General features: G+C 42.5%; 1 protein-coding gene across 1 annotated transcript in view; it reads left to right on the plus strand.

Moving 5' to 3' along the window:
• LOC126458607 (uncharacterized) overlaps positions 1–27,921 on the plus strand; it is a 799,633-nt gene that overhangs the window by 52,354 nt on the left and 719,358 nt on the right. The gene's annotated exons all lie outside the window — the stretch shown is intronic.

Consider the following 27,921-nt stretch of genomic DNA (forward strand, 5'->3'; position numbering starts at 1 on the left):
TTGTTTTAGTGATTGGCTCCCCAATTCATGTCATGTCCGTGGCACATTCTCTCCCATTGCTTGATAATACAAAACTTTGCCTTTTTCCATGTACTCCATCAATCACATCTGATGCGGATCACATGCTGCACAGTAATACTCTAGAAGAGGGAGAACAAGCATGGTGTTAACAGTCTTTTTAGTAGACGTGTAGCACTTTCTAGGTATTCTGCCAACAAATTGCCGTCTTTGTTTTGCTGTACCCACAAAATTATCTATGTGATCTTTCCAGCTTAAGTTATTCGTAACTGTAATCCCTAAATACTTACTTGAATTTACAGCTTTTAGATTTGTGTGATTTATCGTGTAACAGGAAGTTAGCAGATTTATTTTAGTGCTCATGTGGACGTCTTTACACTTTTCATTATTGAAATCAATTGTCACTTTTTGCCCCACACAGCTATCTCGTCTAAATCGTTCTGTGATTGGTTTTGATCGTCTGATGACTTTACAAGACGGTAAGTGACAGCATCGTTGACAAATAATCTCAGAGGGCTGCTCAGATCGTCGTTTATGTAGTTTATGTAGATCAAAATGGTTCACATGGCTCTGAGCACTATGGGACTTAACATCTATGGTCATCAGTCCCCTAGAACTTAGAACTACTTAAACCTAACTAACCTAAGGACATCACACAACACCCAGTCATCATGAGGCTTATGTAGATCAGGAAGAGCAGAGAGCCTGTAATGCTTTTTTGAGAAACGCCAGTTCTTACTTCTGTTTTACTCGATGATTTTCCGCCAGTTACTACGAACAATCTCTCTGACAGGAAATCACGATTTCAGTCGCACAAATGAGGCGATTCTCCTTTGGAACGGAATTCGTTTAGAAGATGCTTGTGAGGAACGGTGTCGAAACCATCTGGAAATCTAAAAATATTGGATCAGTTTGACTTCTCCTGTCTGTAGCACCCATTACTTCATGAGAATAAAGAGCTAGTTGTGTTTCAGAAAATCGATGTTCTCTGAATTCGTGTTGATTATTTGTCAATAAATCCTTTCTTCGAGGTAATTCATAATATTCGAATACAGTACACGTTCCAAAACCCTACTGTAAATAGACATTACTGATACAGGTCCGTGATTCAGTGAACTCCTACTGTTTCCGTTTTTGGTGTGACTTTTGCAACTTTCCAGTCTTTTAAGTACGGACTCAGCTCGCATGTGATCACAGCATTCACAGTTCCTATCCATACCAAAGACGGTGGTGAAAACGTACTCTAGACAGTAAATAAAGCGCCTACAAAATAAACAAAAATGCACGAAAACAACGAGTTTAAGCTAAAGAGCAGAGAGGAAATTTGAAACAGGTCATCTCTTATGAGAAACTATGCCAAACGCATCTTCAAAAACATGCGGCAAAACGCGGTCTTCAACTTGCCGGTAACAGGAAAAATTTCAGATTCTGAATAGTTTCGCATTGTTATGGTGTAATTATCCGTTCTGAAAGACATGAAACCAGAAACAACTTCCATCTAAATAAATTAGAACTTTCAAGGGCATACAAATAGAGTCCTAGATTCTTCGAAGTTATCGATAGAGTACTTTAATAAATAATCGGACTCACAAAGACTATATAATTTTAATATGGAACATATTAAATGAGTAGACATAAAACAATTTCGAAAATTTCTTAGCAGGATACTAGGATAAAATTCCAACGGGCATAGCTTCTACTTTTGTTTTAACAATAATGGACACGTTTCTATTATCCTGTGCTGTGCTGCCAAAACATACAAAAAAAGGCTCTAAGCACTATGGGACCTAACGTCTGAGGTCATCAGTCCCCTAGACTTAGATTTACGTAAACGTAACTAACCTAAGGACATCACACACATCCATGCCCGAGGCAGGATTCGAACCTGCGGCCGTAGCAGCAGCGCGGTTCCAGACGGAACCGCGTAGGACTGTTCGGCCACAGCGGCCGGCCCTAAACTTACAGATTCGTTTCCTTTCTTGTAGTCGATTTGAACTACGATAGCAGGTCAGTTGAAGCATTAGTTTGTGATGTACACCAGCGGCAAGACCTAATCAATTTCTTCATTTTGCATGATAACAAAATTGCTGTTATTGATGACACCACTACTAAAGCAGACTTACTAAACAGGGTTTTCTGAAATTCAGTCACTAAAGAAGACGAGGTAAATATTCGAGAATTCGAATCAAGAACAACTGCCAACATGAGTAACTTGGAGGCAGATCCTTGGTGTAGCGAATTAGCTTAAAACATTTAAGAAGGGCAAGGCTTCCGGTCGCATACAGGTCAAGTTCTCTTCAGAGTACGCCGATAACAATAGCTCCAGTAGCAGTCATATGCAACCACTCGCTCGTAGGAAGACCCATACCCAGAGACTGGAAAGTTGCACAAGTCACTCCAGTGCCCAAGAAAGGAAAGAAGAGTAATCCGCTGAATACAAACCGATACCATTAACGTCGCTTTGCAGTAGGATTTTGGAACACATGCTGTGCTCCGACATTATGAATGACGTAGGAGAAAACGATTTATATACAAACAGCCAACACAGATTCTGAGAATATCGTTCGTTCGAAACACAACTAGCTCCTTGCTCTCACGAAGTAACGAGTGCTACCGACAGGATATGTCAAACTGATTCGATATTTGTAGATTTCCAGAAGATTTTGACACCATTCCTTCATACAACTTCTAACTGAATTGCATTTCTGTTACACCATGAATCATACAAATCTAAAGGGACTACAATTACAAATAACCAAAATTGGAACGATCTCATACATAATGTTGTGGGGTAAGCAAACGAGAGATCGTGATTTATCGGCAGAACACTTAGAAAATGTAACAGGTCTATTAAAGAGACTGCTTACAATACGATTGTCCGCCGTTTTTTGGAATACTGCTATGCGGTGTAGGATTCTCATCAGGTGGGACTGATGGATGACATCGAAAAAGTTCAAAGTGCCATAGCAATTACTACATTCGCGTGCGCCTCCGGAAGCGCCTGAAAGCTGTACTTGTCATGGACATCGCATATTTATATTCTTTCGTTCAAATTTTTGTCCGTATGCGTCCTTTCAATATTTCGCATTATTTTATCTTATCTTGTACCAGTGTAGTGTATGTACTTGTAAAATATAATTCGGTAAGCCATATGCGAAATAAATGAATTCTCTATCTATTGTTCAAATAAAAGTTATGGTGAATGGACTTTCAGAGCGTACAGTATTGCACTAAAGAGGCTACTTTCAGAGATCTACATCCAAAATTACATACAGCTGGTTGAATCGGGTGTGTAATTTATGACGTTTTGAAACATACCAGAATAATTTCGTTCAAGTACTTGGCAGGTACGTACGTAGTACTCGTTTAGATGTAGTCAAATGGTTCAAATGGCTCTGAGCACTATGGGACTTAACTTCTAAGGTCATCAGTCCCCTAGAACTTAGAACTACTTAAACCTAACTAACCTAAGGACATCACACAACACCCAGCCATCACGAGGCAGAGAAAATCCCTGACCCCGCCGGGAATCGAACCCGGGAACCCGGGCGCGGGTAGAGATGTAGTCAAATACTATGCGATATAACATATGACAGAAGGAATAAATTGTCGAAATTCATTGCCAAAAGGAATGACATATTGGTGAGTGCGACATTAGAGGTGGAAGGAGCAGCGGTGAGGAAACGCTATGGATGCAGAGTAAGATTAGAATATGAAAAGTGTTGGAAGGATGTACGGATGAAATGATTACAAAGAAATATAGGCATACATACTTGATTTGAATGTTTCTAAGTAGCTAGTATAGTAATAACAATTACGAAGCATAATCCAAGCCTCATAATAACGTCTGACATCATCAGCCCAGCATTTCACTTCCTGCTGTACAGTGGTTACCGGGAGGCTTGCGAGAACCCGGAGAACCCCAGCTGCACCGATCGATCTTCGTGCTTGTCCTTCCCCTCGCTAATGACGAACTCATTCTGGTGCTTCATTAGGAATAACTAAGCGAATTGCCACAGAAGGTAACTACCTCTTTAACAAGTCTGTACTGTGCAACTAAGCAAATATTTTAGTTTTATTGCTGTGGCACTCAATCCATAGATTGCATACATAGAGTTCCTGAGATTCTCAATAAAGAGTAAGCAACAAATTTCCGTAAAGTAAAGTTCCAGCTGGACCACATTCAATTTAATCAAAATGTATATACAACTTCCCCTATTCAAATTTCCAGCATTGCCCTGCTGACGTGTTCTACATACGTATTTACAATTACGAAGAAAGACGAAACGGAAAGGAAATGTACACTGAAATCTAAAAAACTAAAAATGTCTTCACTGTCTTTTATACGAGTTGCTGAACTTACGAGTTGCACCCGCAGCTGTGGGCCCAAACTGAGGTGTATAAAAATTTATGTTATGCAAATAATGTTTTTAAAATGCATGCGCACTCGCCTCCTTACGCTGCAAGCTACAACGGGTATAAATTCAGTGGGGCAAGCGTCTTCCTTCACGACTAGGCACACAGAATACCCGTCTTTCAAGACCTGCCATAGTTCTTCCGCCTTGACGTTCACGAGCATCTTTTCACTAAATACAATGTGTGGAGTTTTAACGTCTGTTTTTGTCTTTACATAGGCTTTCAGAGGAAGCAGTCAATTGTACCCCTTAAATTACAAATAAAAAACAGCAGGTTCTTGACAGGTCATTGAAAGCTGTTTTTGATCCTGTTCGAACAGCGCAAGAAATATAATTTCTTAATTTCGTTCACCGCAATAGATGCTTTTGTAAATTCTGCAACTGCTTCATTAATGATTTAAATAATGAAAAAGATCTCTATAGCATGTTTTAATTACAGGAACAAACAGTGTTAGTGACAATTTACGTGGGTGTGATATTCCGTATTGCGGAGGAGGCACAATACATGTGAGAAGACAAACAAAAACACTGTCTCTAACATTAACATATATTCCAAGATTTCTTTCGTCCGATTTTTTGATTGCAGTACAACACAAAAATGACAACTGCAGTCCAAGAGAAGCAGAAAATCACACACGCAAACATCACAATAAAATGATGTAAACAAATGCACTTGAAAATGAGAATACATTTCTGTTGTGCAAAGCGTAAAAAATAAGTAATTCGTTCAGTTTGTCATTATTTAAATCAAAAAGAAATGTAGGTCTACTTTACATGACAGACGTCATCTTCGAAATTATGTCGTGTCTACTCAAGAATTACAGACATTTATTCTGAAACACCAGATAGCTTTCACTTATGAAGGCAATTACGCAACTCGATCCCAATTTACACGACAAATATCAACACTGATTAGGTTAAAAAATATTAAACATTAGTCTGTCAAGAATAAAAAGTAATGCCTATGTCGACTGTATTTCCAATAACGTGTGAAAGAATTGTACTCATGTGGCAGTTACCATCATTTCTCAGCTGTTTCATGCATCGCTAAGGGCATTTTTCAGTAAGATTAATATATATATATATTTATTCAAACCCTTTATAGAGAAAGTAAATTCCGATGGAAATCATTTCAGTGTTCATTTTGTAAAAACAATTTATTCATTCACTGAATTCAGGAACACTTATTTTTACAATATGGCTTTGCTTCACTCGGTACACCGACCAGGCCCCTTCATGCCACATCCACAAGACTCTACAGGGCATTGGATGACACGGGGGCCGGTAGACATCCCTTAGGCCTTCAAATCTTGGACGTGGAGATCGTTTTTCATAGATTTCGAAAATGTTTTAAAGTTATGATGTCCCTTCTTGAAGGTATATGTTTAGAGTGTAGCCTTGTAAAGAAGTAGAATTATCGGAAGCTTCAGTTTGGTATTGGCGGGTGACGTGTGTCGGAGGGAGGGGGAGGGGCGAGAGTGGTTAAAACTTTAAAGTTTTAGATGGAGATCAAGGCTTGAGCACAGCAATGAATGGATGTTACGGCAGTTATACAGAGATGTACAGGTTTGCAGAGGATAGACTAGAATTGGTGGCTGAATTAAAGTTTTCTTCTGACTTAAGACCACAGCAGCTACAAAAACAACGTGACGTATTCAATTGTGGACATAAACAGTTATATATTCAGTCATGAAATATTAGTATGGCCGTGAGTGGAAAGTAAGATAAACTTCAGAAATTTTGGATGTACAATTCGACGAGAATTTTTCTGTTTCATATCAATCAAGAATGTCATAGAATTACGTTCTTGAGTAACCTGTCTTTGAGAAAGAAAAATTTAATCGCGCAGAAGAATACTGCTGGAATAATATGTGGCGTTCACCACGATTGTATCGCAGGCAACCGTTAAAATGGCTCTGAGCACTATGCGACTTAACTTCTGAGGTCATCAGTCGCCTAGAACTTAGAACTACTTAAACCTAACTAACCTAAGAACATCACACACATCCATGCCCGAGGCAGGATTCGAACCTGCGACCAGACTGCAGCGCCCAGAACCGCACGGCCACTCCGGCCGGCACAACCGTTAAAGATTTACTTATTAGTAGCACAGTACATACTTTCTCTCATAAAGTTTATTTACGTTGTAGTCTAGAAGAACGTCCACACCTACAGAATCTGTATACCTTAGCTTCCTCGCTCTTCATTTAAGGATTGCATAATGCTACCAAAACATTTTCATCGCTTACTATATTCTGTTAAATGACTGTCAGACAACTACGTTATGTCTGAAAGAAATATAACAGTGTTTCTCCTGAGGAACGGCTTCTACTGCATAGAAGACCTTTTATTTAGAAAGTTATTAGACGCTTAATTCTGTTACAGAACTCAATATTCTGCTATTTTCTAGCTATCGCGCAACCGTACTTTAAAGCAAATTAACTTAATGACGTATAAATTAGCTTATTCCGCGCCATTTCTACATACCGTACAAGAGACAGAATCAGCAACTAACAGAAGGACAAACAACGCACTGACAACCATGTGAGCCGTGCAGTAGTTAAGACGGTAAACTCGTAAAAAATTTGTTCATCTTCGTTGGTGCCGCAGGCGTCTTTTTCTTGAGACTTCAGGAAATTCTGGAACAGGATAGCACGTTGCCTGTTAAATTTTGCTTTTAATAATCTTTATGAAAACAACATGCATCCCAAAAGGCCAATATGTAGTTTCTCTAGCATATTGCAGTTTTTAAAATTATGCAGGTAATTGACTCTTATAACCTTTACATTACTCTAGCTAAGCTTGAAAAGTATATAGCATGAAAAAGAAATTAAATGGTTAGCCATATGGAGAGAAGTGAATACAAAAACAGACAGTATGTGCACATCATAGTGGCAGTACAGGTTTAAAGTATACGTCAGATTCAAAAGTACATGGTGGATAGTGTAGTGGTGACACGAGCTAAAATAAACTACTGTATCAAATATACACCAGGATGTCACAAACTGTAACAGTGGTGTAAGAAACGTGCCTCACGGGAGTATAATATCAGTATCAGTGTTCATGTTATACATTAACGACACAGCGGAGGGTATTAACTGTAATCTTAAAATCAACTTTCCACAGATGATGTAGTTATCTATCAGAAACTTCTGTCTGCTACCAATTGTAGTAGTATCCAGTTAGATCTCGACGAAATATCAACCTGGAGCAAATACTAGCAGCTAACCGTTAACGTAGAAAATATACATAAAAATTTAATATTGTTTAACTGTTGGATTAATGAATCGTTCCCAGATTCATTCGTGTCATACTAATACTTGGCAGTTGACAGCATTAAAAATGTGAAGCGGAACATCCATATAAGCTCAGCTGTAGGTAAAATAAACGACAGGCTTAGATTCATCGGCAAGATTTGCGAAAACTGCAGTTCGTCCACAAGACATTTTGTACACAACAGTTGCACATATCACACTTAAATATTGTTTAACCTTTTGAACCCCAGTGGTTTCTGCCGGAAATCACCATTTTAATAATTGTTTTTGAGTACCAGTGCCATTCGCATGAAATCACCGCTGATACCGCAAGACAGGGCACAATGAGGTACTTCTACGTATTAAATGCGTTGTAGCAGTCACTTATAGCGTTGAAGCAACAGTCGGCACGGAGATTGTACAACGTGCTTGTAGGATATTACGACATGGGGCTTTTTTGTAGTATCCCTACTGAGGATATCAGTGAAATTATCTATATCTAAGTTGTTATAACGTAATACTGAGTTTGTACTACTGCCTTCGTGAGTATTTTCAAAATGAAACCACTGGGTCATTATGTAGTTGTGATGTAAAGTTCATTAAATTTTAGACCAATTTTTCTTGTTATTTAGGACTATAATTTCTGTTGGGCGTTATGTGTTCATGGAAGTTTTGAGATGTCGCTTCTAGCTTAGGGAAAATGCGAATCTGCTTTCAAGTATATCGCTTGAAATGATGGGTGATGCAAAACTACATATCCCAGTGGTTCTAAAGTGAAGCCACTTTAAAACAACTGATAGTGTACCGTTTGCCTGTTTCATGTTATATTCGTTGCTTTCTAAGATGATAAAGACTATTTTCCGAAAAATTTTATGTTTGTAAGCTGACGTGCAACCACCTTAAAACAATTTATTGTTTACTCATCGCCAATTTCTTCTTTCATTTTTTGCTTACCATGACAATATTGGTTAATTGTGTGAATAATTTTAAAAATATAATTTTTATTTTTATTTTTTCCCGTCCTGTTGGGACACAAAGGGTGAAGTGTATAGGATCCAAATCAAGTCGGACTAGAAGCACTCATTCAGATTGTCAGATGCTTGTTTGTCCATGTTACACGTTAGTTGAAATCTGTGGCAACCTTTATAAGGGGGACAAGGTACATCTCGCTAGAAACATCGTAGAAAACTCCAGTAACCTGCAGTGGGCGTAGGACTCCACATATTATTCAGTAATCAAGCAATCGGTACCATAGATATCGTACAGGAGTAAACGTCTTTTTCCCACGCTCCATCCATGAAAGGAGCCAAAAGAAACCTTAATACATGGTACAGTGCAATGGTTAAGACACTTAAGTCAAAATGTTTATGAGTTTTCTATTGGTGCAGCAGCCGTCTGTCACATACTTCAAAGTGAGTTCATAGTACAGCCGTAGGTGTCGTAGATGATGTTTGATGTCTCCACCTACATTTCGTCGGAGATAATTGCATCGAAGCCATCTGGGAAACGTACATCAACGACATTTTAGAAATTGTTCTGGGCATGCGATCCCAGCTTACCATTAGGAGTGAAGCCCAAAATCAATATGAGCACACGCCTCGGACTGACGGAAGTCACCAGTCTCCCTCTGTTTCACGTGCATGTTCCAAACTTCAAAGAGGCTCTCTGACTGTGCCACAGATCTAAGATTTTTATGTGACAAAGAATACATCGAAGCATTAAAATTTATAACAGTATGCCTAGTCTTGCATAATTTCAACTGGTCACATTGCTTCCTGTTGTATACATTACTTCCTGTATAATGCGCATATTATTTAGCCGTCAACAGTCGTACTGGAGTACACACCTTCCTCCCATGCTCGATACATTGTGGCCCAGTATCGTAGCAAATCATCTAATATAACACATCTTTGGATGAAAGCTTTGACGTCACACAGTGCTTCGCCGTACTCAGCAGTAATTGCGCCATAACTGTATGAAATCAGCGCTGCACCTGTAGCGTACACCGTCTTTTTAACACTGCGTAAACGCTCACAAAATCAGTGCTCATCCACCGCTCATTCTAAAGCTTTTCTGTTTATGGTCGAAGCAATTACCGCGCTCGATTATACGAACTGTTCTCCCGAATAAACGTCAATACTAATTACTAGTTCCGAAGAGCGCATGAATATCATTAAAACCGGAGATACGATCAGTTCCGTTTAACGCCGGCTAGTTCGTCGGTTTCTGTTCACAATGACCTTTATATTCTATAATCCTGTTGTTTACTATTGCTCTAAACCTTTCGCTGAAGCGACATAAAATATTCCCAGCACCGTATATCGCTTTCGTTCCCGGGTATCCATTGTTAATCGTTATGGATTTTGCACTTATAACTTCGGAACTAGTTGTGAAGTCTTCAACAAAATTAACTTGGCGGTAAACAGCCTTTATTTCTCCTATCTGGCACCAGGCTATATCTCACAATGTTCTTAGAGATATTTTAGTCCAGTTCATATTATAATACGGACATATACTGTAACAGCTCTCTGCTATTTCGCTTGTTAACTTATTCCATTCTGAAACTTGTCCAAATCTTTAAAAACTGATAGTCATGTGTATGGTTCAAATGGCTCTGAGCACTATGGGACTTAACATCGGAGGTCATCAGTCCCCTAGAACTTAGAACTACGTAAACCTAACTAACCTAAGGACATCGAACACATCCATGCCCGAGGCAGGATTCGAACCTGCGACCGTAGCAGTCGCACGGTTCCCTGTCATGGGTACCTTAAAAATCTGTCAGCTCAGTACACGATGAAAATGACAGAGAAGAAAATCTGAATGGTGTCAAATTCGGATCTACGATCTCAGATGCTTGTCGGCTTTCAGATAACAATGTTATTACTTAATACCGTGATAGTCTGCTGTTATTAGACCGCTACCATGTCCCATTGCACCACAGACCTCTTCCTTGTTACAGGCGTCTCTTCTTGGAATCGAAAAAGCGTTCGATGTCCTGTGATAGACCACCTACGGCGACACGAACTACTGCTCACAGTTCTTCCCGCTGGAAATGCAATCCTCAGTGCATTGCTAACATTCAGTTTCACAGCATACAGTTTCCATGGAATAAAATCAGGAGCTACTGAGGCCCGTGTCTTGGCGTTCCTGGTCAGAAGCAGTCTCTTGCGCATAGCATCTGTCTAAGGTCTGAATTGGAATGCCATAACTTTGCCTGAGTGTGCATTAACAAGTACGGGAGAGTGGTTAAACGTGGTTGTTACAATGTCGCCTCTGCAATATTAGTGTACGGGGCCACATGCCTTCGAACACTGTACTGCTCTATAACAAATCATGTTGTTGGTCATTGTTCGGGATGGCTCTAAACTCGAGCTTGCTGATTATCTCGAGTTACAAGGAGAGGAGGACTTATCTTTGAACACTCTGTAATTACTCCCTCATATTATGAACATTACAAATTCGGCTGGACATGGTAAACGGTTAAGAGAAAAAAATGTGCTTAATACCGAGGCACACACTGTATGATAAAAAGCATTGGACGCCTTTCAGTGGACATTTTATGGGCTGCGTCCAATCTTCGCTTTACTAACGGATTCAACTTTGTTGGGGACATTTTAAGTGAGGTGTCTGAGTATGTGTGTAGGAACAGCTGTCCATTTTCCCTCAGGAGCCGAAACCAAAGAAGGTAGTGAAATTGGACAATGGAGTCTGGAGCGAAGCCGATGTTTGAACTCATGCACTGTACATGTTCATTGCACATTCTTGACATCTTCGGAAATGCCATTTTCGACAATGTTAGGATGATTTGAAAATGAGTTTCGGCCCGAAAATAGTCATAGAATGAATAAAATGTAATAGTTTGTAACTTTGCACTGGTTTTTCGCTCTACTGTCTCACCACAATGGTATTCCATTGCGTTCAGTTCGGGGCAGGACACTCCACACAGACCTTTGTCTTACCGCTGCTGTGTTGTAAAAGGTGGTTTCTCATGCTGATACAGTCATCGTCGCCGAACTGTTCCTCTACAGTACTCAGTACACAATATTTTAAAAGTGTTCATATTCTTCGACATTTAACGTTTTCTTAAGCACAATCAGCGGACCACGATCTAATCTCGAGAAACACTCCCTTACTTAACACTGTCTCCTCCGTGCTTCACAGTTGACACCACACATGGTGCCAGGCATCGTTCTCTAGGTATTTGCCGGACCCAAACACTCCCACCGCATTACCACAAGGTATATCGTGATTCGTCCTTCTGAAGTAATCGTTTCTGTCCACTAGCCAGTGGCTTCACACCTTACTACACCTCAAGAGCCACTTTGCGTTGACTAAATGTGTGGGTGATCGACCACTGTGCCCCAGTGATATTAACTCGCTGCGCACAGCCATTGTGATAACTGGACTGATGGTAGCATTTTAAAATTCAGGAGTGATTTCTTCCGCTGGTTTAGTGCGATTTTTTTAAACTACCCGCGAGGATACTCGACGGCCCCTGTCCGTCTATTCGTCAAGTCTGCCTAGACTTTGTCTAATTGTGATTGTTTCTTCGGCTTTCAACTTCGCAGTGTCATCACCAACAGCAGACAAGGGCAACTTTAGAAGGGATCAAATTTCCCTGATGCATTTGTTACCCAGATCACGTCTGATGAGTAGTCCACGTTCGAATTCAAACAGCTCTCCATACCTGCCCACGTTTCTGTTAATGCCTCTATATTGACAACAGAATATCACTGCCTCCTTTTATTCTGGGAGGTCCTGACCTCGTAATACCTAGTGGTGAATTTCGTATTACATTTCATCACGTAATGTGTGTACTCTCCATTGATTTATCTGCCAGCACGGCAAGATAGATGGACGCAAGTATCAATGTTTTTCGGATGTTTTATTAATTTATCTGTTCCAGTTTTTTTATGGACACTTGTCAGGTTACAGATGAGATATCGACATACTCTTCTGTGAAGCCTGCTTCCCTCTGAGAGCACAGAATCAATGTCCGTCTCCAGAGAGTTCCCCCAGCAAGGAGCAGGAGTTTATCTTTTTGAGAGTGACTTTTGTGTATGATTGTGATCAACAATGACAGTGATTCTTCCTAATGCCGACCAACTACATTTATATGAAGAACGTAACAGTCTTCCTTCCATACCCAGTTTTAACATAATTTACCAATCGTTGGGGTTTCTAGCGCTGGAGCTCAGAAACGAACGTTTGACTCCTATCACCTGTCCTGTTTCGCGTTTCAGCCAACGAGGCCTTGTCCGGATACACACAAGCGAGTTCGGTTCTCCCACTCCAGAATTTATTTATATTATCCAAAGGTAGCGGTTCCAAGAAAATGGGCTTCCTGCTGGATGCAGGACACTGCTGTACTGTGCTACCTGTCGCTGTCAGCTCGCAACACTTCTCCTTGACGCAGACGGACTCCCCACGTTAAAAACAGTGCAAAATAGCTCTCCGTCGTTTATGGCACAAAAACGGACAGTGGCTCCCAAGCGGAGGTTGGGCTCCACGCAGTATACGTATCCCAACTCCTACATGGCTTCTCCTCCCGTTGCTTTTCCTTTGAAGAAGACTGCACCCCCTCCCCCCTCTCCTCTCAGTGTCTGGTCACTGACTCGCTCTCCCCTATTCTGCTGGCCTCTGCTCAACATACAGTCTATAGGATCCGCCACTGTACATTAAACAAATTCTCAGAATAAGAAATTACTACGGAAATTTGGTAGCTTGTATGGCAATCACTGACATTAACCGTAATTTTACTCTCATTTGTAGCTAGGAATTAATTTAGGAGGTGTTTATTTTAGTGGAGTTTTAGTGTGGTACGTGGCCTTTTAGAAAAAAATGGACATGTAGCATACTGTGTTTCAAGGGCCTTCCATGGATGCTACTACTTTCTGTAATTTTTTATCTCAACAACTTTTTGACTGGTTTTACTGTGCCTCTTAACTTTTTTCCTAACATCCCATGCAACTAACACACCCAGCTTTATAACCCAGTATGAATATTTTCCCCTTGGTTGGCGCCACTACTTTCCTCTCTGCTACTCCTTACAAGATGAGTTAACTGTTCCTGGACACTCAAGCAAGGTAAGGTTATGAAACACACTGGATTAGCGCTGAACCATGTGCGGTTCTAATTAAGTGCAAAGTTTCAGAACTTAGCTGCTACAGGAAACAGGTATCGTTGGCAGTCGTAACTTAATTCGTGTGAGTGTAACTGAGTTCAATTAAAGAGACTGCTAGGTCTCAGTTCATCTGTTATAGTCCCTTAACGGTTTTGCCGAACCATTTGAGAAACATTAAAACGAGAAAGGCGTATTCAGTACGCAAGAGTTCGGCAGAAAGTTAGACAAGAACCCGCCATTTCAATCTGAATGCGCTACAAGTTTACAGTGACCGTTTCTTAGTCAAGTGGCGAACAAGAAGATAATTACACTACAGCCTGAGACGGTAATAGCGTACACATTAAACGTAAAAGGTGAAAAAAGGGAAGAGATATCCACTGCGTGCTCCTGGAAACAGACTTTAAAATTTAAATAATGCAATTTAATTTCCGCGCATCCTGACCTATGAATGAGACTAACCAGTAATTTGAGTAATGCTCCCAAAGCCGATGCACTGGGTTTTCGTTCCTTTGCTAGTAAGTACTAAGTCTGCTCTCGAGCTCGTAGTTGTGTTCGAGACGCTTGTTCCTTTTAAAGTAATGATTATGTACAATTTTTGTGATGATTCATGCACCTTATTGTTATAATTATTTGTACTCTGCAATATTTCTCTTGTTTTCACACTGAAGTTACCATTAAGTGCGTAAGATAACAGTTTTACATTAGATGTCCATAACCACTTTAACTTCAGCATGCTTCTTCGCAAGTGATCCGAAACACGTCACTATTCTTTGTAACAGAACAGGTATTGCAATTTCCTCCGTGTAAGTTGTAGAATTCCTACACGTACCTACTAAGAAAGACTGTGTAACGGGCAATCAAAAAATTTCCGTTTGAGGGTGTTGTTGCGGTTTATATCTTCCTAGCGTGATTCCGATGCGGGTAGGGTCTAACCTGCCGGAAAAAATATAGTGCACCCCTATAGAGATTTCCAGGTCGCTCAGGATTTATTGTTGCAAGAGTACGTATGGATGATTACATTTACAGATCAGCAGCACAACCGTTCTGATGTACCAGGCCTCGACCCAAGCTGAAACACCAACATTGGTGCGTGGTGTACCCTCCACGGACGGCAATGTACGCGATAACTTTGCCAGTCAGTCGTACAGATGGCGAATACGGTTCTGGGACACACAATGCCAGGCCTACTGTTCACGTAGTTCTGTAAGAGTTGTTGGTTGGCGAGTTGCTTCAATCACTTCTCGTCTCGTCACATCACCCATGTGCTCGGCTGGAAAGAAGTCCGGAGGAGATCGTGTTGGCCAGGAAAGTTGCTGCACGTCTTGCCGAGCACGTTCAGTCTCAGGAGCAGTGTGTGAGTGAGTATTAGCCTGTTGGATCATCTAGTTCATGTTGCAAGAACAGCAAACGGACTGGTATAACAACGTTCTGAACGTACCGAGCGCTGGCCATCGTCCCCTACAGGAACACCAAATGTGAATGTGAGTTGTAACTTACCACAAACAAGACTGCAAAGACTGGGGTGAAGCCAGTGATTGCACTCTACGAGACAGCGCTCACCTGGTCTACGTAGTACGCGCAAACCATCATCACTTGCGTGCGGGCACAAAATGCTTTCATCGCCGAAGACCACAGCGCGCCATTCCATCTCCCAAGCGACCCTCTGAGAGGGCGCCAGTGGAACCGTGCACGCCGATGCTATGGCGTCAGTGAAATTCGAGCTGGAGGTATTCGTACCTGTAGTCACACAGCTAACAATCGGTTCGCAACAGTCTGACGCGTCTAGCCTCACAAACCCTCTTTATCTGTACTGTGGTACCTGTATTATCTGCCAATGTTGTCCTTTCAATACGATGATTATAGGGGAGGGGAAGGGGGAGGGCGCCTTTGCTGTGTGGACTTCAAGAATCTAGGCTACGGCTGTGAGGTGTTCACATGACTACTGCGCAACTGCCGAACCACGTCCAACCTGTGTGGCTACTCTCCGAAAGGACCGCCCCGCCACTCAATCTGACGTCTTTCAAACTCGCTCAGTTGGCTGTAGAAAGCACGAGTGCGTCTTCGTGTCATAGTTGCCTGCATGCTTCAGAAATCTGCACCACACTGAATATTCTGGCTGTGAGCATTCCTTGTTAAAGGTTGGAACGACATGAGCACTGATAGCTATACGACTACTACTATACCCCTGGTGGCACAAACCGTGATTGGATCAAAACTTTTCCCAAGTGTACTACCTTCTTCGGCAGTATATGAATACCGATATACAGGTAAGTGATTAATGTGATATTAGTGTCTTGCCAAGGTGCGGGCCGTAAATGCAGAGACCTTATTATTACATATGGCGAAACGAGACCTACGTGCTGTTATTCTTTTCTTGTATGTCGAAGGACAAACACCGGTAGACACCCATTGAAGAATGAATAGTGTGTAGGATACAGTGTGTCTGTCGAAAACGAGAGTTGCAGAAAACTGTCACAAGGGGTGCTGCTGATTCAAGATAACACACGCCCCATGTCGCAAATGTCGTAACGCAGAAGCTACGTCAAGCAGAAGACACTCGGGCACCCGCGCTATAGATAAAATGGTTCAAATGACTCTGAGGACTATGGGACTTAACTTCTAAGGTCATCAGTCCCCTAGAACTTAGAACTACTTAAACCTAGCTAACCTAAGGACATCACACACATTCATGCCCGAGGCAGGATTCGAACCTGCGACCCTAGCGATTCAACCTGGTGCATCAGTGGTGTGATTCCCTCAGTGCTCATGGCGATTTTGCCTGATTGGCATATCGATCCTGGACTGCACGGCCTTCGTTGGATACATCTTGATCTCCCCTTATATGTTGCGTTGCTTTCACGATGAATAGTCTAATTCCATTGTTAGTCCATTGTTGGAGTTGAGATAACCATTAATCTCAATATGTACATTTCACAAATGACGACGCCCGGTATAGAACGAGTGACACACCACTCAACGTCTGTTCATTTTAAGGAGTACAATTTGTTGAACCAGTCAAAAACGCGTAATATTTGAACTGATGCATGGGTTCAACGAAGTTTAGTTTTTCGTGAATCTTTGAGGAATCTCAGCTGCATATTAATGGTACGTAGGCACACTAAATCATATTTCCCTTTCACCTTACTTCGCAATTCTCAGCGACGAAAAGCGAGAAAGGTCAATCCGAAAACATTACGTGACGGTTCTTTAAATCACCACTGGAAGGGTTACAGAGCCTCAGCTACAGATAAACAGAACGCCGATCTTATTCATACGTTGACAGGAACAGAATCAAACAGGCTGTTTACCATCGAAGCATTAATGGTGACCCACGCACGTTAAACATACGTGATAAAAAAGTACACTATGGTGGTAAGCGACGACCTATTTCGCGCTACATAGAAAATAGCGTGTTTCGGAAATAACCTACATATTTTCATTCATATCATCACACTGACAACAACATCTACATCTACATCTACATGAATACTCCTCAATTCACATTAAAGTGCCTGGAAGAGGGTTCAATGAACCACTTTCAAGCTGTCTCTCTACCGTTCCACCTTCAAGCGGTGTCTAAACCGTTCCACTCTCGAACGGCGCGCGGGAAAAACGAGCACTTAAATTTTTCTGTGCGAGCCCTGATTTTCTTATTATATCGTGATGATCATTTCACCCTGTGCAGTTGGGTGCCAACAGAATGTTTTCGCAATAGTGGGAGAAAAATTGTGATTGAAATTTCATGAAAAGATCCCGTCGCAGCGAAAAAAGCCTTTGTTTTAATGATTGCCACTCCAATTCACGTATCATGTCTATGACACTATCTCCCCTATTTCGCGATAATACGTAACGAGCTGCCCTTCTTTGTACTTTTTCAATGTCATGCGTCCCAACTGATGCGGATCCCCCACCGCACAGCAATACTCCAGAATAGGACGGACAAGCGTGATGTAAGGAGTCTCTTTAGTAGACCTGTTGCCAATGAATCGCAGTCTTTGGTTTGCTATACCCACAACATTATCTGTGTGATCGTTCCAATTTAGGGTATTTGTAATTGTAATCCCTACGTATTTAGTTGAATTTACAGCCTTCAGATTTGTGTGACTTATCGCGTAATCGAAATTAAGCGGCTTTCTTTTAGTACTCATGTGAATAACTTCACACTTTTCTTTATTCAGGGTCAACTGCCACTTTTCGCACCATACAGACGTCTTATCTAAATCATTTTGGTCGCCTAATGATTTTACAAGACGGTAAATGACAGCCTCATCTGCAAACAATTTAAGACGGCTACTGAGATTGTCTCCTATGTCATTAATGTATAGCAGAAACAATAGAGGTCCTATAACACTTCCTTGGGGAACGCCGGATATTACTTCTGTTTTACTCGATCACTTTCCGTCTATTAATACCAACTGTGACCTTTCTGACAGTAAATCACGAATCCAGTCGCACAACTGAGGCGATATTCCATAGGCACCTAGTTTGGTTAGAAGACGCTTGTGAGGAAAGGTGTCGAACCCCTCCTGGAAATCTAAAAACATGGAATCAATTTGACATCGCCTGTCGATAGCACTCATTACTTCTTGAGTATAAAGAGCTAGCTGTGTTTCACAAGAACGATATTTTCTGAAACCGTGTTGACTATGTGTCAATAAATCGTTTTCCTCGAGGTACTTCATAATGTTCGAATACCGTGTATGTTCCAAAACCCTACTGCAAATCGACGTTAGTGATATGGGCCTGTAATTCAGCGGATTACTCCTACTTCCCTTTCTGGGTATTGGTGTGACTTGAGCAATTTTCCAGTCTTTAGGTACGGATCTTTCTGTGGCCGAGCTGTTGTATACAATTTCTAAATATGGAGCTATTGTATCAGCATACTCTGAAAGAAACCTGGCTGGTATACAATCTGGACCGGAGGCCTTGCCTTTATTAAGTGATATAAGCTGCTTTGCTACAGCAACTATTACCTCGACAAGTAAGCGCATAGTAGTCGCCTAAGGATCAACGATATGACCGAAACCTGTAAAGGAAAGGAGCAATAAAATGCTATAAGTTTATCATTAACTCAGTAGTCGAAAGCAGTTATAGAAATGTATTTACGGGAAACTTTCGGCAGCAATCGTCACTGAAATCTTGCAATCTAAAGCTTACTCTACCTTTATCGAATTTTACTTAGTGAATTTATACCCTGACTGCAAGTTCTAATTAACCGCGTAACATGGTTGCATTTTCCTAGATCATAATTAAGCGATTCTTCGACATATGAGTGCAGCTCTGGAAAAACTTCACTCCATCATTTTGTCGGTATCAGTGTATATTCCGTTCTTTTATATTCTCTGATAGTGTCTTCACCTTGAAACAACCACCACAAATTTCTGAGGCATTTTTCCTACGTAAAATGACGGAAAAAATTCGCAACACGAAAAATTAATTAATGTAGAGTAATTAAATTTTGGTGTTACATTCGTCTGTATTATTTATTTAAATGATTAACATTGCAAGGTCACAAGTTAACGTTAGCGCGAAAAAAGGTACTGCAAACGTGAAACGCAGTTACATTAATAACAGGTGCAACCGCCATGATGTGGAATGGAAGCATGAGAAGTTCGTACACAGGAGACACCGTGCAAGCCATCAAGATCAGTAAGCCTGTAACTCCAGTAAACAGGGACACAGCCGCTTCCCTCTCCGGCAGGTGTCTGCGCAGGTGCTCCCGGTAGACGGCGCCGCACCGGCGGCTGATGGATCGCCGCGCGGCTCCTAAACCGGTGTAGCCGCCGTCCGCACGGCGCGCAGCCACAACTCAGCCGGGCCTCTCAGCTTTATTACGGCGATATTTCCTGCGGCGACACCCCCCCCCCCTCCCGGATCAGCCATCGAACGCTTCCTCTCTCACTTCCCGCAGCCGCCGCTCGCCTCACCTCTAAGTTACGCGTGCGGCTGGGAGACGTCGATGAGGGAGGCGCCGTAAGGTGTCGCACCAGCAACACACTCGACGGCGTAGGACGCCGCAGCCGCCGGCCTGGAGCGCCCCCGGAGACTCTCCTTCCACAGGTCCTTTTTTCCAATTTCGGATACGCCATAACTTGCTCCCGCAAGGTTACCTCATTTTGTTTGAGAGGTTCCTTTCATCTTCTGCATGAGACTGCATTCTTTCAATATAAAAATCAAGTCAAGCTGACACAGTATTCTATTTTCAAAAGCTTTGTTTCAACTCCAAAATATGATATCAACAGAAGACTTTAGCCATATTAACTTCGTAACGAAATATTTTTCGGCTGCCTACCTAAAAGAACTACATTACTCGCCATTAAAATTGCTACACAACAAAATCACGTGCTAGAGACGCGAAATTTAACCGACAGGAAGAAGATGCTGTGATACACAAATGATTACCTTTTCAGAGCATTCACACAAACTTGGCGCCGGTGGCGACACCTACAACGTGCTAACATGAGGAAAGTTTCCGATTTCTCATTCACAAACGGTAGTTGACCAGCGTTCCCTGGTGAAACGATGTTGTGATGCCTCGTGTAAGTGGGAGAAATGCGTACCATGCCGTCTCCGACTTTGATAAAGGTCGTATTGTAGCCTATCGCGATTGCGGTTAATCATATCGTGACATTGTTGCTCGCGTTGCTCGAGATCCAATGACTGTTGGCAGAATATGGAATCGGTGGGTTCAGGAGTGTAATACGGAAAGCCGTGTTGGATCCCAACGGCCTCGTATCACTAGCACTCGACATGACAAGCACATTATCCTCATGGCTGTAAGCTATCGTGCAGCAGATTAAAACCGTGTGCCGGACCGAGACTCGAACTGGGGACCTTTGCCTTTCGCCGGCAAGTTCTCTACCGCCTGAGCTACCCAAGCACGACTCACGCCCCGTCCTCACAACTTTACTTCCGCCAGTACCTCGTCTCCTACTTTCCAAACTTCACAGAAGCTCTTCTGCGAACCAAGCAGAACTAGCACTTCTTGAAGAAAGGATACAACGGAGACATGGCTTAGCCACAGCAGACTTCCTTCTTAACGCAAGTCACTGCCCATATGAAAGTGTAACTTATTGCCACGGAATTGAAATGGAATCTTAAAGACTCCTTTGCTCTTGCGAATTTCTGATGCGTCACTTAGAGAAACTGTATTTGAAGAAGACTGTGCGATTTTTATGATTTTTCCGTTTTATATCTCGTGTATGGAACATTATCAAAAACAGACAAGCGCGAATAGGACTCGTGCTCTGAGGGTTCAACACGAACTAAGTTATGTATATAGGTAATAATAATAATAATAATTTCGTGTGGTTCAATGGTATGGCGCAATCCTTTCTAGTGAACGCCACTTTGTCGACCTGCATGTCCCTAACCTACCTCCCTGTAATCCAAACGGCGAAAAGTAACCTACAGTTTAACAAGCAATCTGAACCAAGCGTTGTTTCTGGTGGCTCCTGACAGTGCTGAGAGTTGATGGATCGGTTAAAACGAAGAGTCAGGAATCTGTAGTCCGAGCAAGATTCGATCCCGCGACCTCTCGGTTTCCCACTACGCGATTTGCCGCTATAAATATACAGCGACATGGCTGCTCTGCAAATCACGCTTAAGTGCCTGGCAGAGGGTTCATGTAACCACCTTCACACTGTTTCTCTTTTAGTCCACTCTCGAACTGCGCGGAATAGGCAAACACCACAAGCAACGACACTCACACACGCAGTCCGTTCGCATTAACGTCACCATCGCTTATGTTCGGCTCCAACGTGCTATAACCACTCACAGAGGACAGATGGCAGAACTGTCAGTGGAGATACACATCGTGTCGGGATGGGAATTAGGGGGGGGGGGGGGGGGGCGTGAGTGGCGGACAGAACCCAGTGCACTCGTAGCCCTATCCCTTCTGCCTTATTTGATCTTAAGTTTTCCAGAGTTCTTTTAAATTCTGTTTCTAGTATTGAATCCCCTATCTCTTCTAAATGAATCACGTAATCAGACAAGCCTTCCACCTCACACAGACCTTCAATGTCTTTTCACATACCCGCTCTGTCCTCCGCATTTAACAGTGGAATTCTAATAGCACTCTTAATGTTAACGTCATTGCTTTTAATTTTACCGAAGGTTGGTTCGACTGTTCTATATGCTCAGTCATTACTTCCAACAATCGTCCTTTTTCGATTTCCTCACATTTCTCACACAGCCATTTCACCTTAGCTTCTCTGCACTTGCTATTTATTTCACTTCAAAGATACTCGTATATTTGTAATCCTGAACTGCTCTGAACATATTTGTACTTCCTCCTTTCATAAATAACTGAAGTATTTCTTCTGTTACCCATAGTTTCTCCGCAGCTACCTTCTTTGTACCTCTGTTTTCTTTCCAACTTCTGTAACTGCCCCTTTTAGAGATGTCCATTCCCCTTCAACGGAACTGCCCAGTCATCCATTCGTTATCGCAGTATCTATAGCAGCAGAGAACTTCAAACGTCTCTCTTCATTCGTTGGTACTACCGTATCCCACTTCTTTGAGCTATTACTAGCTAAAATTTATTGTACAACTCAATCAGTATTTCTCCTCTCTCATTGCTATTACGAAGCCCATACTCTCCAGTAACCGTTTCTTCTGCTCCTTTCCCTACTACCGCATTACAGCCCTCATGGCTACAATATTCTTATCTGCATTTATGTACTGTGTTCCCCCATTGAATATCCCCATATACTTTCTCTTTCTCCTCACCTTCGGCTTACGACGTCACCATGTATACCTTAATTATAGTTGCCGGTGTTGATTTTCTGTCAATTCTGTTGAGAACAACCCTATTACTGAACAGTTCACAGTAACACACTCTTTACCCTGCCTTCGTATTCGTAACGAGTCCTTCTCCCGTCATACCATGTTCTGTTGCTGTCGATATTACCCTATAGTCGTCAAACCAGAAATTCGTTGACTTCTTTCCATTTCACTTAACTGACGCCACTATATGCAGACTGAGCTTTGGCATTTACCTTTTCAGATTTTCTAGCTACCATACCATGTTCAGACTTCTGACATTGCACGCCCCGACTCGTAGAATTTTTTCCCTTCGATTGGTTATTCAATCGTTTTCTCATGATCACCTCCCCCTTGGTCGACCGGTGTAGCCGACCGGTTCTAGGCGGTTCAGTCTGGAACCGCGTGACCGCTACGGTCGCAAGTTCGAATCCTGCCTCGGGCATGCATTTGTGTGATATCCTGAGGTTAGTAGGGGTTTAAGTAGTTCTAATTTCTAGGGAACTGATGACCTCAGAAGTTAAGTCCCATGGTTCTCAGAGCCATTTGAATCTCTCCGTTGGCAGTTCACTCCCGGAAATCCGAATGGGGGACTTGTCCGAAACCTTTTGCAAATGGAGAGATCATCACGGTACTTTTTCAGTTAAAGACAACATGTCCTGTTGGTATAGTTGATTTTTATTTAATGCAGTGGTTTTCATTGATTTTTGCATCCCCTTGCTGTTGATCATTGCTGGTTCTTCTGCCTTCAGGGGCAGTTTCCCATCTGAAGTGCAAGAGAGGGCCCTGAAACTCTGTCCGCCTCTGCCCTCTTTGACAAGGTTGTTGCCTAATTAAAGGTGCTTCTTATGCTGGAGGTCTTTGGCCGTCAATGATAATTATTTTATTCAAAATTTAAGCGGTGGCGGAGCTCAAACCGGGGCCGAGGATTTCTAATCAAAAACGCTACTCTCAGACCATGGGTACCTTAGGAAAAACGCTAAAAGCGCTTTCAGGATCATTAGACAATTTTTATCATAGCATGAGACTGGAATAGAATAGAACATCTCTAATACTTGTACGAAGTATCCTCTACCAAGCACTACACAGAAGATTAATGAAGATACACTGATAAGCCAAAACATTATGACCACGATCTTAATTCAAAATTGTTGAGGCTTTCGTGGCCACTTGTTGGCAAACTGCCTATTGGCTTCTGTCTCGGGTTCTTCGGCCGACGTTCATCTAATGATTTTTCTGACGTTTCGCCAGCGCGAGTGGCTGGCATTGTCAAAGCTTCACCCTCCATTGCCGGTGGTGAACTGGAGCCGAGCTCGCGGGCGCAGACTATATGTACCTGGCGTGCCAACGTCCGAGGGCTTCTCCGCGGTCATTTCCGGTGCGGTTCTCCTCTTGCTACCTGCGACGGACGCTCGCTGCAGTACGGGAAGCCACAATCCGTTTACCTTAAGGCTTTCCATTTCTTGTTCAAACTGTTAGCGTGTTTTTGTATTTCTACAAAAAAATGGTTCAAATGGCTCTGAGCACTATGGGACTTAACATCTATGGTCATCAGTCCTCGGTGACTGCCTAAGACACTTGAACAGCCTCCATGCCAACATAACATTTACCATGGAAGTAGAAAAGGACAAGAAACTGCCTTTTCGAGATATGCCGGTAGCGAGGGACGGCGAAACCCTGGGACACAGCGTGTATCGAAAACCGACACACACGGACCGGTACCTGCACAAACTGTCAAACCACCACCCGAGCCAGAAAAGAGGCATGATTAGTACGCTCGTAACGAGAGCAGGACGAATATGTGAGCCGCAACACCTCAAACGAGAAATGCAACACCTGGAAACTGTCTGAGGAGCAATGGGTACTCCAAAAATTATATTAGAAGTGTAACAGAGCCAAACACTTGGCGAAGTAAGGAACCAGAAAAAGAAATGTCGGGTACGGCCTTTCTGCCATACAGTCCCAGAGTGACGGACAGAATCGGCCGTATATTGCGCAAACATGGCGTACAGACGATTTTCAAACCGACAAGGAAGATCAAAGAGTGTCTTAGATCGGCGAAGGAGAAAAGAGACCCACTTGCAATGTCGGGAATATACCGCATACCATGTACATGCAGAAAAGTTTATGTCGGAATGACTGGACGATCCATTAACACCAGGATCAAGGAGCATAAGCGACATTGCAGGTTGGGGCAGGTGGAGAAATCGGCCGTGGCAGAGCACGCACTGAATGAGACCGACCACGTAATAAAATTCGCCGACACGGAAGTTCTGGCTGTAGAGAAGCACTATCACACGCGCTTGTTCAGAGAAGCTGTAGAAATCCAAAAACACGCGAACAGTTTCAACAAGAAAGAGGAAAGCCTTAAGGTAAACGAATCCTGGCTGCCCGTATTGCAGCGAACGACCGTCGCAGGTAGCAAGAGGAGAACCGCATCGGAAATGACCGCGGAGAAGCCCTCGGACGTTGGCGCGCCAGGTACATATAGTCCGCGGCCGCGAGCTCGCCTCCAGTTCACCACCGGCAATGGAGGGTGAAGCTTTGACAATGCCAGCCACTCGTGCTGGCGAAACGTCAGAAAAATCATTAGATGAACGTCGGCCGAAGAACCCGAGACAGAAGCCAATACACGATCTTAATTACTTGTTGGTCTACCTTTGGAACATAGTTCGTGCGTGGCATGGATTCGAAAAGTCCTTCGTAGGTCTATGGAGGTATATGACACCATACGTCTATGCAGTGATCACGCAATTTCGGTAAGTTCTGCTTTATAGGCGCGGAGGTGTTGCCCGATAGTGTCCAGCATGTGTTTCAGCAGGTTAACGTAAGGTGAAATTGCTAGCGCAGATAAGTTCACTACCACGATGCTGTATGCACTGCTGAACGACACTGGCTACTGCAACACAAGTGTTGAAGATAACATCACCGTCACGAAGTCATCAAGAATATAGCGATCCAAGCGCCCTGCAGTTGTGTTCATGTAGTCCGCAGCCATCATTTATTTATTTATTTATTTAACCTGATCAGATTAGGGCCATCAGGCCCTCTGTTACATGGGACCAGTGTTCCACACATGCAGCATTTCACACATCATGATAATGGTTTAAATAAGAAAATTAGATTACTCTAGTGACAATATGAATAAAGAATAATGACTAAGACCTAATAAAGAAAATGCTGGCAGTATTTTTACAACAGGTGCTACACATACAAGTTATGATAAAATCAATAATAATAACAGTAAAAAGATCGAATAGTAATGATAAACATGAGAAAAATTGGCAATAGTAATGAAGATTTGTGCAGATGTACATTAATATCTCGGTGTGTAAAGTAGATGTTTACTAGTGTAGCGAGTTTTGGGGAAGGGAGATTTAAGGAGGGAGAAAGAAGTAATGAGGTGAAGTGCATTCATGTACAGAGGAAGGCATTACTGTTGCTTAAGTAGAAACGTCATTGACTGTTTTTTGAAGCCGGACATGTTTTTAAGTTCTTTAACATAACGACGGATGTTATTCCAGAGTCGGGTTCCCGCTACTGTAAAGGACTTGGAGAAGGTGACTGAGCGATGCAGTGGAACAGAGAGAATTTTATTATGATGGGAAGGTGTGTTTCTGTCATGTTGTTCCGACATAAGCGTTAAGGACGAGGAGAGATATGAGGGACAGTGTACATTTATAAGGCAGTAGATGAGACAGAGTGTATGGAAATCTCTGCGTTTGTCTGCACGCAGCCAGGACAATTTTGCATATGCTGGTGAAATGTGATCAAAAAGTCGAACGTCACAGAGATATCGGACGCAGGCATTCATGACCAGTTCCAGACGTCGCGAATTTTCCTGAGAGAGGCCTTGTAGGATAATATAGCTGTATTCAGTGATTGGGAGTGTAGGCGTTTGTACTAATGGCGCCTTTGATTACTGCCACAGGTCCCATGGAGGTCCGTGTCAACGTCCCCCATGGAATTACACTGCCCCCACGACCTGCTTCCGTGGGTCGAGCGGACGTTTGAGAGGACTGCGTCGTATACATACACGACCACCGACCTCGTATACCAAGAAACGTCACTCATCCGACGAGTCGACACGTTCCCATTGGTGCGGTCCAGTCTCGGCGATCTCGTGCGCTCACTGAAAACATAATTGGCGATGGTGTTGGGTCAGCATGAGAATACGCAGTGTAACACTTGCGCCCGGACCAGCATTGTACGCTGGCGTTATATTAGTTCTCCGCCTATTCTACTGCAGAGAACGGGCAACCCACGACCTTTCCCACCTTCTGTGCTCACGACTGTAACATTCAAACAGCCTACCAGCTTCGTCGTTCCCAGATGCTGGGTAGTAATAACCTTCCGCTTACCATAGTCCTTATGAATTTCCCTATTTTCGCCCCCTATCGTCGCTAGATTGATCCACCATTTGCGCTACTCGGCTCTGCTCCGCTTGTTCAGGTTGGCCAGAAATAGCGTGAAAAGCTTATAAGAAAGTTACAGTGTAGGCTGTGTTGAGAAACAATTGTTAATGAAAAAGTTCGAAAGGTTGCGCTGTCTCTGGATTAATTAGCACTGAAATTAGCCAAATAGGCCGTTGCGCTCTCAGATTCAATCGGCTCCTCTCATACAGTTACTGACAGTTGTTCTCATGTCCTTTTGGTTGTCGTCTTCAGTCCAGAGACTGGATTGATGCAGCTCTTTGTGCTACTCTATCATATGCAAGCTTCTTCATCTCCAAATACCTCCTGCAACCTACATCCTTCTCAGTCTACTTAGCACATTCATCTCTTGGTCTCCCTCTACGATTTTTACCCTCCACGCTTCCCTCCAATGTTAAACTTGTGATCGCTTGATGCCTCAGAACATGTCCTACCATCCGATCCCTTCTTCTAGTCAAGTTGTGCCACAAACTTCTCTTCTAACCAGTTCTATTCAATACCTCCTCATTAGTTATGTGATCTACCCATCTAATCTTCAGCATTCTTCTGTAGCACCCCATTTCGAAAGCTTCTACTCTCTTCTTGTCCAAACTATTTAACGTCCATGTTCCACTTCCATACATGGCTACACACCATACAAATACTTTCAGAAACGACTTCCTGACAAATCTATCTCGATATTAACAATCTTCTTTTCTGCAGAAACGCTTTCCTTGCCATATCCAGTCTATATTTTATATCTTTTCTACTTCGACCATCATCATTTTGCCCTCCAATTGCCAAAACTCTTCTACTACTTTAAGTATCTCATTTCCTAACCTAATTTCCTCAGCACCACCTGATGTAATTCGGCTACATTCCATTATCCTCGTTTTGCTTTTGTTGATGTTCATCTTATATCCTCCTTTCCA

This window comes from Schistocerca serialis, chromosome 2 (assembly GCF_023864345.2).
Source record: "Schistocerca serialis cubense isolate TAMUIC-IGC-003099 chromosome 2, iqSchSeri2.2, whole genome shotgun sequence".
Taxonomy (NCBI): Eukaryota; Metazoa; Arthropoda; class Insecta; order Orthoptera; family Acrididae; genus Schistocerca; species Schistocerca serialis.